The following is a 14,550-nucleotide window of genomic DNA, read 5'->3' on the forward strand; positions in this document are numbered from 1 at the left end:
ATTCGACATCTAACTGATTCTGATCCGCGGGCTGCGCTGTGTGTTTAAGTCTTTGTGCAGAATCCGTGTTCCTGCTCTCATTTACTGTTTTAGCTGTTTGGTGGTTGTTGAAATTTTGTGAGATTTCACCTGAGATTCTGGCATTTCGGGCAAAATAAATTTATATTAAAAAATCGATTCAGGATTTTAATGAATCGATTTTACGTAATCCAAGCCAGAATCGATTTTAATCGATAAATCGATTATAAAAACCCACCCCTAATCGTTAGTGACTTTAAGTAAAGCAGTTTCAGTACTGTGACATGAGCGAAAACCAGATTGAAATCTCTCGTAGATATTATTATTAACCAGGTGTACATGAAGTTGAGCTGCAACCACTTTTTCGAGTATCTTAGAAATGAAGGGTAAATTGGAAATCGGACGGAGGTTGTTAAAATTTCTACAGTGGTGGATAGAGACGAAACACTGTCAAATATGGTCACCCTAATATTTCAGTTCAAAGTGGGTATAATGTTCCAGGACATAAAATCTATATGTAACTTTCTATCTCTGTTCAGAAACTTTTTTGATCCGGGGTGGTTTTGATACTGAATCCACAGCAGACAATGCACTGCCTAATTCAGCATGCTGGTATCCTGTATTACCCCGGTGGTTGTCCTCAGTGGGATTCTCGTTGCACACTTTGTGCTGAGCTTGACAAAACTGACCCATGGCTCCAAACGCTGCCCTGCAAACATCCTCATGGGGACACTGGGGAGAAAAGTAAGAGAGAATACCCCCCCCCCCCCAAAAACAAAATTTAAAAAAGCATCAAAACTACAGCTTACTGGGTGGGGCTGCCAGACATACAGACATAACAGGTTCAACGACTGACCCTGGCATTATGGCAGAACCAACAAGGTTTGACCCCTAAAAAGGGACACTGTAATGCCAGTCCTTGAGGCCAAATAGTAAACTATTCCTGCTATCCATTATTGCCTTGGTCAGTAGCAGGTATTCTGAGGTTAGAGGAAACACCAAAAAAGGCCTCTAGTGGGGGTTAAGGTCACAAACCTCTTGTTATGATAAGACCAATGAACCACCATATCACTTCCATATCCCAAAAGAACAAGTGTGTTAAACTAAGATGTTTTTGTCAGAGCATTATCAACACATCCTTTGAAAAAGTAAAGTATTAATAAAATGCTAGGCACAACACCTAGCAGGAAAACATTTATTTTAAGGAAAGGGTTTTTAATGTTTATTACACACATTGGGTTTTTGGTGTGAATACTTGGATGAAGATGAACTACGTGTGTGCCTGTATGTGAGCCTTACCCAGCCACATCATGGATATCTGTCTCTTTGTCATCTTCCAAAAAACCTCATTGTTGTTGTCATCGTCATCACCGTCCAGCAGAACAAACGTCTTGTCCTCCTCAAGCTGTTTCTGAAAACAATAAAATAGGAGGTGGGAAATTAAAATACTCGTTTTAACTGGGAATATTTCAAACACAAGCGCTACAGCAATAATTTCTACCATGACGCCTTCACTGGACTTCAGGGCATACAGCATGACAGTTATTATGGCAGTGAGGTGAGGAGTGAGGCAGTCAGGTTTGAACATGGATACAGCAGAGTAGAGGCTGTACCTGAAAGAGGGAGCGACAGAGAGGTGAAGGACAACCAACAGATAAGCTGAAGCTTTTCTGTACTACTATTTATGAAGACCACAACAACACAATACAGTGGCTTGCAAAAGTATTCGGCCCCCTTGAACTTTCCCACATTTTGTCACATTACAGCCACAAACATGAATCAGTTTTATTGGAATTCCACATGAAAGACCAACACAAAGTGGTGCACACGTGAGAAGTGGAACGAAAATCATACATGATTCCAAACATTTGTTACAAATAAATAACTGCAAAGTGGGGTGTGCGTAATTATTCAGCCCCCTTTGGTCTGAGTGCAGTCAGTTGCCCATAGACGTTGCCTGATGAGTGCTAATGACTAAATAGAGTGCACCTGTGTGTAATCTAATGTCAGTACAAATACAGCTGCTCTGTGACAGCCTCAGAGGTTGTCTAAGAGAATATTGGGAGCAACAACACCATGAAGTCCAAAGAACACACCAGACAGGTCAGGGATAAAGTTATTGAGAAATTTAAAGCAGGCTTAGGCTACAAAAAGATTTCCCAAGCCTTGAACATCCCACGGAGCACTGTTCAAGCGATCATTCAGAAATGGAAGGAGTATGGCACAACTGTAAACCTACCAAGACAAGGCCGTCCACCTAAACTCACAGGCCGAACAAGGAGAGCGCTGATCAGAAATGCAGCCAAGAGGCCCATGGTGACTCTGGACGAGCTGCAGAGATCTACATCTCAGGTGGGGGAATGGACAGATTCCCCCAAAGTACAAGCTAGCTAGCACTTTACAGGTGCAACACAGAGCTGCTAATTAGCGCTTAGTAACAGACTAATAAAATAACAGAAACTCTACAATTAGCTCATTTAAAAGCTTTCTTCTAATAATAAAATTGTTTCCTTCTCTGTGTTTCATTAGCTTTTGCTGATATCTTTCTGTCAATTACTTTAAAGCAGCTTGAGTCGATGTAGTCAGACGTTTTTTTTCCAAAGGGTTCACAAAAACTTGAGAACAGACACCGAGGAGAGCAACAGAAAACCTCATTTAGGAGCTAAACTCTAGATTAACTAAACTCAGATTAAAGTTAGCTCGGTGCTTACCTTTAGATCAGACCCAAAATTAGGGCTGCCACAAACGATTATTTTGATAGTCGACTAGTCATCAATTATTTTTGCGATTAGTCGACTAATCAGATCATCATCCATTGGATGTACAACGTACAGCTTATTGCACCAGCAGCATCTGCTCTTATATAACTATCATTAGCTTACAGCTTTAAGTGTTTAAGGTATGTGCTAACTAAAAATAAAGACAAGATGATAGTTTATTACATTTTAATGAAATTTGCAGATTGTTTCAGTGGAGTTTAATAAACTCAACCGTCTGCTCCTTGCTATCTAAAATATAATAGGACATCTGAGTATATTCTCGAGCATCTCACACTTCTGATAATCAGCTGTCTGCTTGACGTTTATTCAGCTGTGTAAAAACTATAACTTTAAAAGTGATCTGGCATTCACCAGGGCAATCCTGGCAGGAGCTGGAGCTGGAGGTTTAGCCTGGAAATGCCGAGACACAAAAAATCTTGGAAATAATCCATGCGCTGGTCAGAAAACAGCAGAACAATTCCTTAGATAAACCTTTAGCTTCACCAGCCGGCCGCTTTGTTTACCCCGGCAACGGTGACGCCTTTGCCGGGAAGGTAGCATGGGAACCCGGTACAGGTAACCCGGGATTGCCGATAAAACTGGGGGCAGGGGTTTGTTGGGTCTGTGTTTCCACATGCCCCGCTAGTTTAGAGACTTATTCCTTATGAAGAACGCAAGACATAACAGAACATCTTCAACCGGTTATTTAACTCGCTAACGAGGGAGAGGCTTTGGTCAAGAACCAGCTCTTGAAGCCTAAATCCCTCAAAAAGCAGCTGTCCTCGTAGCCTTTTTATTGACATGACAGTTACAGTACACATCACAGCACAAGCACCTCCCTCCGTAAAACCCCCCAATGGTTCTAAGACAAGGCACTATGTATGTGTATGTGTATGTGTAAGCACCTGTATGCATGAGCAAAAACGTGTGTGTGTGTGTGTTTGAGTGAGAATGTGTGTCTCTCTGTGTGCGTGACTTCCAACTGTTTCTAACAACATCCTTAGTCATAAAATGGTTCACCATGAACAACACAGTGAAGCCACAAAAGGGCCGGAAGCTTACCACACAAGAATCAGATCTTCCAGATAAAATGTATCTGCAATAAAACCTCCCCCAGCACAGAGTGGCTGGAGAGGTGGTCAGAGACAAAGGATTTTGGACCACAGGTTGGAGGTCCAGTAGTGTTTGGCAATCATACCTCAGCAGAGACTTTGTTTCATGAATGACACAAGTTAGAAATAATATAAACAGGAACAAACTTGGCAATGACAGACGAGCAGCCTCACACACCGGCACCATCTTGTCTCACTCTTTTCTCTAATTGGGAAAAAGTGACATGAACCTGTCGTGTCAAACTGCTCCACCTAGCAAATTGTTAACCAGGACATAAAGAGCGTAAGCACGTGTTGTCTTATTAACATTACTAGATGTGTCGATGTGCAGAATATTGGCAGGTTGAATGTATTCATGAGCATGTCGAGTGAATGGATAGTGTGTTAACCAGAGTTCTTTAGAGCACGGACAGCCTGCAGAGTGCAGCCGCACTGAACTCTTACGCTTGTGTTTGTAGCGCTAAGGAGCAACTAAAGTAAGTTATTTCAAACTTATGCACAACTCAACGTGCCTTTGTGTCCAAGTGACATGTTGGTGGCATTTCTGAGGTGATTCATGTAGTGGGCAACATGGCTAAAACAGAGAAGTGTTAACTTTGATGGAGATACAGGGGAGCGCACGGCTCGGGGGCGTGACCACAGCGTGTACAATAGACCAATCTCAAAGTTTGTGGAGTTTCCATGGACACTGACTCAGAGGTGTTGAAGCCAAACTTCCAGGTGGAATTGTCACAGCGTGCCAATCATTAATCAAACAAATTACAGAATCCATGGAAAATTTTGCTAATGATAAAGTGCATTATTTAAGGAAAATGTTCAACTGTGGACCCAACAATAGGCAGCACTGATGAGGCTGCTGGGGTGCAGGGTGAAATTAGCAGGGTGCATTTTCCATAAAATGTGTTTCCTACAGCAGCAAACAGGCTTCAAGAAGTGACAGTAAGGAGAGGTTTCAAGATCTGTGGGCCAGTCGGCCTCTTGTGTAAAGGACACAGTGGTGCTGAAGTCATAGAGGCTGTGGTCAGTACAGTCAGCCCAGATTTCAGTATTCGTGACATGCCTGAGATAAAATGTGACCTCACTCCCCCTTAGTTAAAGGAAATAATGAAAGCGCATCAAAAATCTCCTGACTTAACTCTTTGTGCTTGCATTGAGATGGCTCTCAGGAAGGGATCAGTGCAGCACTGCACCAGTGACAGTGAGGAAAGCTGCTCATCACTGGTTATGGGTCAAAAACTGCTCCAAAATCTAATTACCACCCCCATTCCTTAAAAGTAGGCAAGGCAAAGTGGAACAAATTTCAAGGAAGAGAAAATATCTTGTGAGCCTCCAGGTAACTGCACACAGATAAACTGAGACATATGTGAAGCATACAGTGGGTCTGTGTAATGTTTATTGGGTAGAAACTAGAGCTGGGCGATAGAACGATAACGATATGTATTGCGAAATAACTTTTTCTCGATAGAAAAGTTAAACTATCGCGATAGGCCTCACCGCTCTTGTCCTCTTAAAAAAAAAAGAAGAACAGCCAATCCAAATTAAGTAGCGCAGAGCCGAACCAATCACAGCCGCAGCGTCACGTCACGTGACTTGTTACGTACAGCACAAGTGCCAAGCCGCACATGTGTATTTGTTTGGGAAGCAGCCAGCCGCCGTGCCGCCCGGGTAATGGAGGAAATGAGTGTGCCGACTAGAGAAAAATCAACCGAGAGCGTGACCGAAGGACCGAAGAGAAAACAGATGACGGTTCCAACACCGGAGAGATTGTCGAACGGAAGAGCCATAGAAGCTCCGTAGTGTGAAGGTATTTCGGCTATTTCAAGTCTGACAAAAAACAGAGTAGCGCTCACTGTAAATCTGCCGAAAGCAAGTCTGGAAATACAATAAAGCGGTGCATGCTCAGTCTCTGACTGGAAGCGCTAATTCGTCATTCGGCTTTTGTCAGACTAAAGTAACTGTTAACACTGTTTGAAAAGCTCAGCTATACAACAAGGAGAGATTGAGAATTTCCTTTTAGTTCTCAGTTTATTTGATATTGACAAAAGTTAGTCAATTTTGTCTGTTCTTCTGTAAAACAAACTAAGATTTACTTTTAGAATTAATATTTTGTTTCTAAGTGGAATTGACAATTTAGTAGTTTTGTTTGTTCTGTTTTGAAACTTAAACGCTTTAGCGGCTGCCTTTTGTGTAGTTTGCAATATTTGCCTTTATTTATCTGAAAAAGTCTCATGTTCCTTAAGTACATCTACCCTGTTGAACTTATTATGGGAAATAAATATTTAAATCAAAACAAGCTGCTGATTATTTCACATTTTACTTGTGAGCAACGGCACATTTAAATCTTACAAATATAGTTATTTGGCTTATATCGTGATATATATTGTTATCGCCTGAAATGAAGAAAACATATCGTGATAAGAAAAAATCTTATATCGCCCAGCTCTAGTAGAAACAGGCTCTAAACCAGGGCTGTTTTATACAATTATATTTGACCCTCGAGATAATTTCATATATCAATTATTAATGGCTCGTGGTATGTAGGAGCCAAATCCTCAGCCCTGCTGAGAATCTGCGCAGTGTTGGAGTTTATTTCGATGGGCACATCATGCAGCCAATCACATGCAAAGACAGATAGGGATCATATCATGCAGGCCAGGCATGCAGAGAGACGGGGGAGCTGGATTTAAAAGCTAGTGTGTTGGGAAAAAGTGACGAAGCAAGCGAAAACGTAAAGTGAGCAGCATCTGACTTCATTTCAATGATAGATGGCAAAGCTGAGTGCAGAACTAATCAAAGGAGCTGGATAAAGTGTTACCCGTTTGTATTTTCTGCCATTTTCCATTTTCAGACTTGTCCAAGCCTTAGACCTCGTGTGTGTTCTCCCTAGTCGTAGTTAATGCATAAAAATAATGCTTTTAAGAAAACACTGAATAAAATATTGCTTTGTTGAAAAAGAAAATGTACATTTGAAAATGACATAAAATAAAGTATCTACAAAGTGTCTTTGAATGGCAGAGATGTGTGCACGTACCACAGTGTCTAAATGAGTCTCACAGGCCTGAACGCTCGCTTGAAGTCGTTTATAATTATTAACTTTTTAACACAAGCATGAATTTGGACTTTTAACTGTGTTTTTATAAGTTTTACAACTTTTCCTAGTGATAAAAACCTCCTTTATTGCCATTCATACTACACAAAGTCATCAAGCAAATAACAATTAAATGACAGAAAAGTTTGTTTTTCACTTTTTACTACAGAAATTTCAGTTTTTTTATGACTACAGTTTAAAAAACAAAAGGAAAAAAACTGCAGTCTGGGCAATGAGCTGTCAGGGCTTTTTTTTGTAATTTTACACATTTATTTCTTACGATTTAACTACACAAAACAGTGCCAACAGAGTTCTGTCTTTGTCACAGCAGCTTTTTCTTTATCATGTAGAAAAACAGTTAAATGTGTCACTTCTTTACACTGACAGAAAGGGAAGTTTCACTGGTCCAGCCCACTGAAGTTTAAAGTGGGCTGTATGTGGCCTGCCATGTAAAATGAGTCTAAATCTTCATGGTCTGAGAGATGTAGCCCACAAGAATGATTGAGGAATCAGGGCTGGACTAGGAGGAAAGCGGCCCTGGCAGTATTGGTCTAGGTGGCCGATCATGATCCAGAAAAAGAAAGAAATATATAAAAAAGAAAATAATATACAGTGGTGTGAAAAAGTGTCCCACTTAAATGTTTCAGATCATCACATTTAAATATTACACAACAACAACACAAGTAAACACAAAATGCACTTTCTAAATGAAAGTGTTTATTATGAAGATAAATTAACTGTGGTGTGTCACAGATCAGAAGATCCTCAAAAACCAGACATCATGCCGTCATACTAAGAAATGAACAAATGATTTGAGATCTGTCAGTGTGGAAAAGGTTATAAAGCCATGTCTAAAGCTTTGAGACTCCACCAAACCACAGTGAGAGCCATTATCCACAAATGGAAAACAGGGGTGAACCTTCGTAGGAGTGGCTGGCCGTCCAGCCACGACTCATCCAAGAGGTCACCAAACAGCCCAGAACAACATCCAAAGAGCTGCACGACTCACTCGCCTCAGCTAAGGTTCATCACAAGGGGGAAGTAACAAAGTACAAATACTTTGTATTCTACTGTACTAAAGTAGAACTTTAAGGTATCTGTACTTTACTGAAGTACTTTTTCTCAATACATTTTGAAACAAATATCTGTACTTTTGACTCCTTACATTTTCTCAGTACTTTTGGTTTAACAAATTTGCAGGGTGTTATTGTTTTTGTCACTCTGAGCCTTCAGTCCTCTTTGAAATAATCACCAAGGGACGTCACATACAAAGAGATGACATGTGCCATAGAAACAGGTCCAAGTGGGCCGCTGTGTGGTTTTGTTTTTTTGGCACAGCTCAGGAACGACTGCAGGTGTCCATAAGTGACTTCAGCATCTAACGAGCCCTAGATATGAATGAATATGACCAGATGACCAGATGAATATGAATTTCAGCTGGTGATGCTTAAACGTAGAAAAAAGACAGTGTAAACAGCGTCCTGTCAGTGTAGGGCAGACCTGGGCATATTACGGCCCGCGGGCCACATCCGGCCCTTTGTGTATCCTTTTCAGGCCCGCGTGAGGTCAATAATAAATTACCACTAGATAGATTATGTAAATATATGTAGTGCGTGCAATACGACGGTGCTGCTTTTATTCTGAAAAGTGCTACGTATCTGCGTGCCGCGAGCTTTGAGTGAAGGTGAACGGACATAAATGACGTTAGCCTCAAGATGGCAGCACACGCTAAGAAGCGAAAAATTGATAACGAATGTCGCGTTTTTAACAGGACATGGACTACCAAGTACTTGTTCACAGAAATTAAAGGTAAAGCTGTGTGCTTGGTCTGTGGTACACAGGTTGCTGTGTTAAAGGATTACAATATGAATCACCACTACACGACCAAACATGAGGATAAATACATAAATCTGTCTGAAAAAGAGCGTGCAAGGGTGTCTGATGCATTGCTAGCAAAACTGCAAACCCAACAAGGACTTTCCACCAAACTTCACACCACCAGAGAGGCTGCCGTTCGGACAAGTTATGTAATATCTCACAAAATCGCCAGGAAAAGTAAGGCCTTTTCTGATGGAGAGTTTATTAAGGAGTGCTTATTGGAACAGTTGCACTGATATGCCCAGAGAAAAAGGACGCGTTTGAGAACGTCTCACTCTCCTGACGTACTGTGACTGGGCGGGTTGAGGACATCGCTGAGAACTTGGAGCTTCAGCTGAAGAACAGAGCTGCAGACTTTGAATGTTTTTCGCTGGCTTTGGATGAGAGCTGCGATGTGCGTGATGCCGCCCAGCTTCTCATCTTCTTACGTGGAATAACTGCAGACTTTCAAGTCACGGAGGAGCTGGCTGCCATGCAGTCAATGAAAGGAACAACAACCAGCAATGACTTATTCGTAGAGGTAAATGCATGTTTGGACAAATTAGGACTGAAATGGGACAATCTGGCAGGTGTAACAACAGATGGTTGTCCAAATCTGACTGGGAAAAATGTAGGACTTTTAAAGAGAATGCAGGATAAAGTGACAGAAATTAATCCTGTGCAGAAATGGACATTTTTGCATTGTATTATACATCAGGAAGTGTTGTGTAAGATAGTGTTAAAGATGGACCACGTTGTTGATGTTGTAATTAAAACAGTTCATCAGAGCAAGAGCATTAAATCACAGACAATTTATTGCTCTTTTGGAGGCAAATGAGATGGAACATGGTGACATCAGCTACCACTGCTCTGTCAGGTGGCTCAGCCTAAGCAAGGTACTAAAAAGTGTCTGGGATCTGAGAGAACAGATTCAGGATTTCTGTGTGAAGAAAGGACGTCCCAGAGCTTTCAGATGAAGATTGGGTGGCAGACCTCAGCGGATGTGACTGCACTAATGAACCAACTAAATGTCAAACTGCAGTGCAGGGGACTTTTTGTGCATGAGATGTACAGTGCAGTAAAGGCTTTCATGAGGAAGTTGCAGCTTATCTCAAGCCAAGTGAAGGACAACTTTCTGACCCACTTGCCAACACTAAAGGAGGCTCTTCCAAATGCCAATCACCTCCACAAGCACTCAGCCATGTTAGAAGTACTGCATGCAGAGTTTTCAAGGTGATTTCAAGATTTCAAAGCTCTTGAAAATGAAATGGACGTGGTTTCTTCTCCCTTCACCTGCAGTGTGGATAATGCTTCAAGTGATGTTCAGATGGAACTCATTGACTTGCAGTCTGACACACTTCTGGCAGAGCACTTCAGGTCAGTCTCACTGCTGGACTTTTATTCCTCCCTCAAAGAAGAGAACTTTCCACACCTGAGGAATCATGCTCAGAGGATTCTAGTCCTCTTTGGATTGACCTATGTATGTGAACAGACATTCTCCGTGATGAAGTTCAACAAATCCAAACACAGGTCCTCTGTCACTGATGACCACCTCTCAGCTGTTCTTCGCACAGCCACCTCAGACATTCAGCCAGATTTCAATGCCCTTGTTCAAAACCAAAACAGGCTGGATTATTCTCACTGAAAAGGAGGAAAACATGACACAAGTCATTATATTGTTGCATTTCTATAAACTTGTTGTTTGTTGAGTTAAACATGTTAAAATAAAATGACATTGATTCGGTGGTTGTTTTTGTTTTATTTGGAATATGCGCCACAATTTCACACAGCATAGCCCAATATAAATATTTACATTATTTTATTTTTATTCTTCTGATTACCAGAACCAGCTATTCGTAATATATAATTTAGTGAATTTTACAATTTAAGAAAGTTAAGCAGACTTGGGTTCAAGATGTCATTGATGTGGCCCTCTGACGCAACTCGGGTTTCTCATGTGGCCCCTTGTAAAAATTAATTGCCCACCCCTGGTGTAGAGGGTGGAAATCAGCCAGGACAGCTCATGAAATATAATAATAATAATAATACATTTTATTTGAAAGCACCTTTCAAAACACTCAAGGTCACTGTACATAGTAGAATAAAAGCAACATAAAAGAAGGAAGTTTACAGAATTATAAAAGCATAAGACATAAACAAATAAAATAGCAGAGTGGAGAGGTTATGTGGGATAAGCTATTTTGTACAAGTGGGTTTTGAGTTTGGACTTAAAGAGTGAGAAGGAAGAGATGTTTCTTAAATCAGGAGGTCGGGAATTCCAGAGTCGTGGAGCAGCTGAAAGCCCGGCTCCCCATGGTGGCAAGACGGGGGGAAGGGACGGAGAGAGAAAGGGAAGAAGACGATCTGAGACAACGAGATGGGCCGGTGATCTTAACCAGATCAGAGCGATATGGAGGAGAGAGATGATGAATAGCCTTAAATGTGTACAAGAGTATTTTGAAATTGATGCGATATTTGACCGGGAGCCAATGAAGCTGCTGCAAGGCAGGAGTGATGTGGTGGACAGAAGGGGTCCTGGAGATGATACGGGCAGCAGAGTTCTGGACGCGTTGGAGCTTGTGGATGGATTTTTGAGTAAGACCAAAAAGAAGTGAGTTACAATAGTCAATCCGGGAAGTAACAAGGCTGTGGACAAGAAGGGCAGTGGCATGTGGGGAGAGAAAAGGACGGAGACGATTAATGTTGCGTAATTGATAATATGCAGACCGAGTAACATTATTAATGTGTGAATTGAAAGATAAAGTACTGTTGAGGATGACACCCAAACTTTTCACAGAGGAAGAAATGAAGACCGGTGAGTTATCGATAGTAACAGAGAAACTGTTGGTTCTGGATAATGTTGATTTAGTGCCGACCAAGAGGAGCTCGGATTTATTACTATTGAGTTTGAGAAAATTAGAAGAGAACCATGAATTTAGTTCAGCTAAGCAGAGGGTGAGGGAGGATGGGGGAAGAGCAGAATCAGGTTTAGTGGACAGCTGGGTGTCTGCTTACATATTATTGATTTCAGTTGTGTGAATCTACAAGAGCCACTACAGCTGATTTTAGGGTTCCCCACCTGCTAAATTACTCTGTAAGACAGAAACCCTGCTGAGCAAAAGGAACAAAGGCTGCTCTCAGTTTAGCCAGAAAACATCTCGATGATCCCCAAGACTTTTGGGAAAATACTCTGAACTGTCTCTGCTGCTCGTCTTCAGAAATGACGAGTATCTCAGCCTTCCACACAGCTAGCCTTTCGTTCTCCTCATTCAGATTGTATCATTGACTTTAGGATCTGTTGTTTGATCTTTTCCTTCCATCTCTCCTGGTTCATTTCTCACTGATCTCACTTGCTGCAGTGACTACAATAAAAACATCCTGTTTGTGGAACAGCACATATGTGTCTGATCACTCTGGACTGCACGCTCAATACAAATTTCACCGCCAGTAAGGACCTCAGTCACAAAGAGAAAACCTCAACACATAATATACACAAATCCCATAATCTGCACCAAAATAATCCTGTTTTTTCTCAGTCCTTACAGCGCTTTCTGTCACCTAGAGCCAGTTAATGTCTCCAGACCAGCCCTAAAGACGTGAAAATGAATCCACTGTGAGTGTGTGAACACATGTCATTGTTTTAAGCCCCACAGATACAATCATAGTCTAACTGTACAATGCAATGTAGTCCAAATAATCCAGCACATATACAGCAGTTAAGAGACAGAGGGGTCAGTGAGCAGGGACCTTTCAAAATGCTACATTTTAGGTTTTATCTTTCGCCAGAATCACACTCTTACTTTTCTGTGTTCGTGTATTTTAAGTGAAATTAAAGCTAATTATAGCTTAATGGCAAGAAAGCGAAAGTGGAAAGTGCTAAAAAACGAGAGAATTATCCTTTTAAGTGAATCTAAATATTTCCCTTCCTCTGTCTAAAAGAAGCTTCATCTCCTCTCTGTTTATACCAACTCTACTGTCTGACTGGCTTTTGGAGACTCAGATTTGAAGTTTGCCAAACAGAAAAATCGATATTGTTCACTGAATGTTTTCTAACAGTAAATATTTTTCAAACATTTGTTCCCAGTTTCTTTCTTTCCCATGTGTTGTCCTTTAATCTGAACTGAAACCCAATGAAGCAGAGTGTGATCACCTCCTATGAGCCATCCTTTCACAGTGACTGGAAGCTACAGTATCATATACTGGCTCTTTGTGATTTACAATGTGAGCTATTCATGGTGGCCTAAAACAAACTGTGTGCTCTTGTTGTTAAAGGGAATCATCCTGCGAAGCCACAAGTCAGCGTCACCTCTGTTTCCTGCTTGTCCAAAGTGAACAGTCATGAAAAGATCAATTCATACAGAAGTGAAGCAGCAGGATCAGTCATGGACGCACAAGTTTGTTTGCAGTCCGTTTTGTGGCACCACAAGGGAGCCTGTAGTGACTGGAGCTCCACTGGATCATCACCAGAAGGAAAAAAAAAACACCACGTGGAACATTTTTGTAGAATCGTTGCAAATTTTCCAGCACACACTGGATGTGATCTGGGAATGTAGTTTCTTGCAACGTGTACTCAGATATTTATGCAATACTTATGTAAGAATGCTGTTTGTTGACTTCAGCTCAGCATTCAGTACAGTCATTCCCTCCAAGCTGATCACCAAACTTGTGGCTCTTAGACTCAGCAACTCCATCTGTACCTGGATCATGGACTTTCTGACCAACAGACCCCAGCATGTTAGGTCAGGCCATAACTGCTCTACCACCATCACACTCAACACTGGCACTCCACAGGGCTGTGTGCTGAGTTCCTCTATGACTGCAGACCTGGGTATGGATCCAACTCCATCATCCAGTCTGCAGATGACACCACGGTGACTGTCTCATCAGAGACAACGATGAGTCTGCTACAGGGAAGAGTAAAGCACCTAGCTGTGTGGTCTGACAATAACCTGCTCCTGAGTACCAGCAAAACCAAAGAGCTCATTGTGGACTTCAGGAGGGAGAAGACAGACCCCCATGTCCCCATCTACATAAATGGCACAGCTGTTGAATGGGTCTCCAGCTTCAAGTTCTAGGGGACCCACATCTCTGAGAATCTGTCCTGGTCAACTAACACCTCCAGCCTGGTCAAGAAGGCCCATCAGCGCTTTTTCTTTACGATACTGAAGAAGAACCACCTGTCTACTGACATACTGGTTAACTTCTACCGCTGTGTGATAGAGAGCATCCTGACCAACTGTGTCACAGTCTGGTATGGGAACTGTTCTGTTGCTGACCGCAAGGCACTGCAGCAGGTGGTGAAAGCCGCCCAACGCATCACAGGGACTCCACTTCCTGCCATTGAGGATGTCCACAAGAAGAGATGTCTATGCCAAGCACGCATCATTCTCGGGGACTCCTCTCATCCTGCCTCCAGCTCCTCCCCTCCAGAAGGCGCTACAGGAGCCTTCAGACTAAAATCAGCAGGTTTAGGAACAGCTTCTTCCCCACAGCTGTCACCCTACACTGTTCACTATTGTAGTCTGTTCAGAGAGCTACGCTTCCACTGCTGTAGATATATTCATAGCACTCTGTAGATCTGTTTACCTCACACCGATACATCTGTATATTTGCTCTTATTGCACTTACTGATAAGATGCAAACTGTATTTTGTTACCGTGTATTTAGACATGTATGACAGTAAAGTTGAATTCTAAATGATAAACATTTAAACAAA

Source organism: Neolamprologus brichardi, chromosome 17 (genome assembly GCF_056152115.1).
Source record: "Neolamprologus brichardi isolate AB-2024 chromosome 17, ASM5615211v1, whole genome shotgun sequence".
In the NCBI taxonomy this organism is placed as follows: Eukaryota; Metazoa; Chordata; class Actinopteri; order Cichliformes; family Cichlidae; genus Neolamprologus; species Neolamprologus brichardi.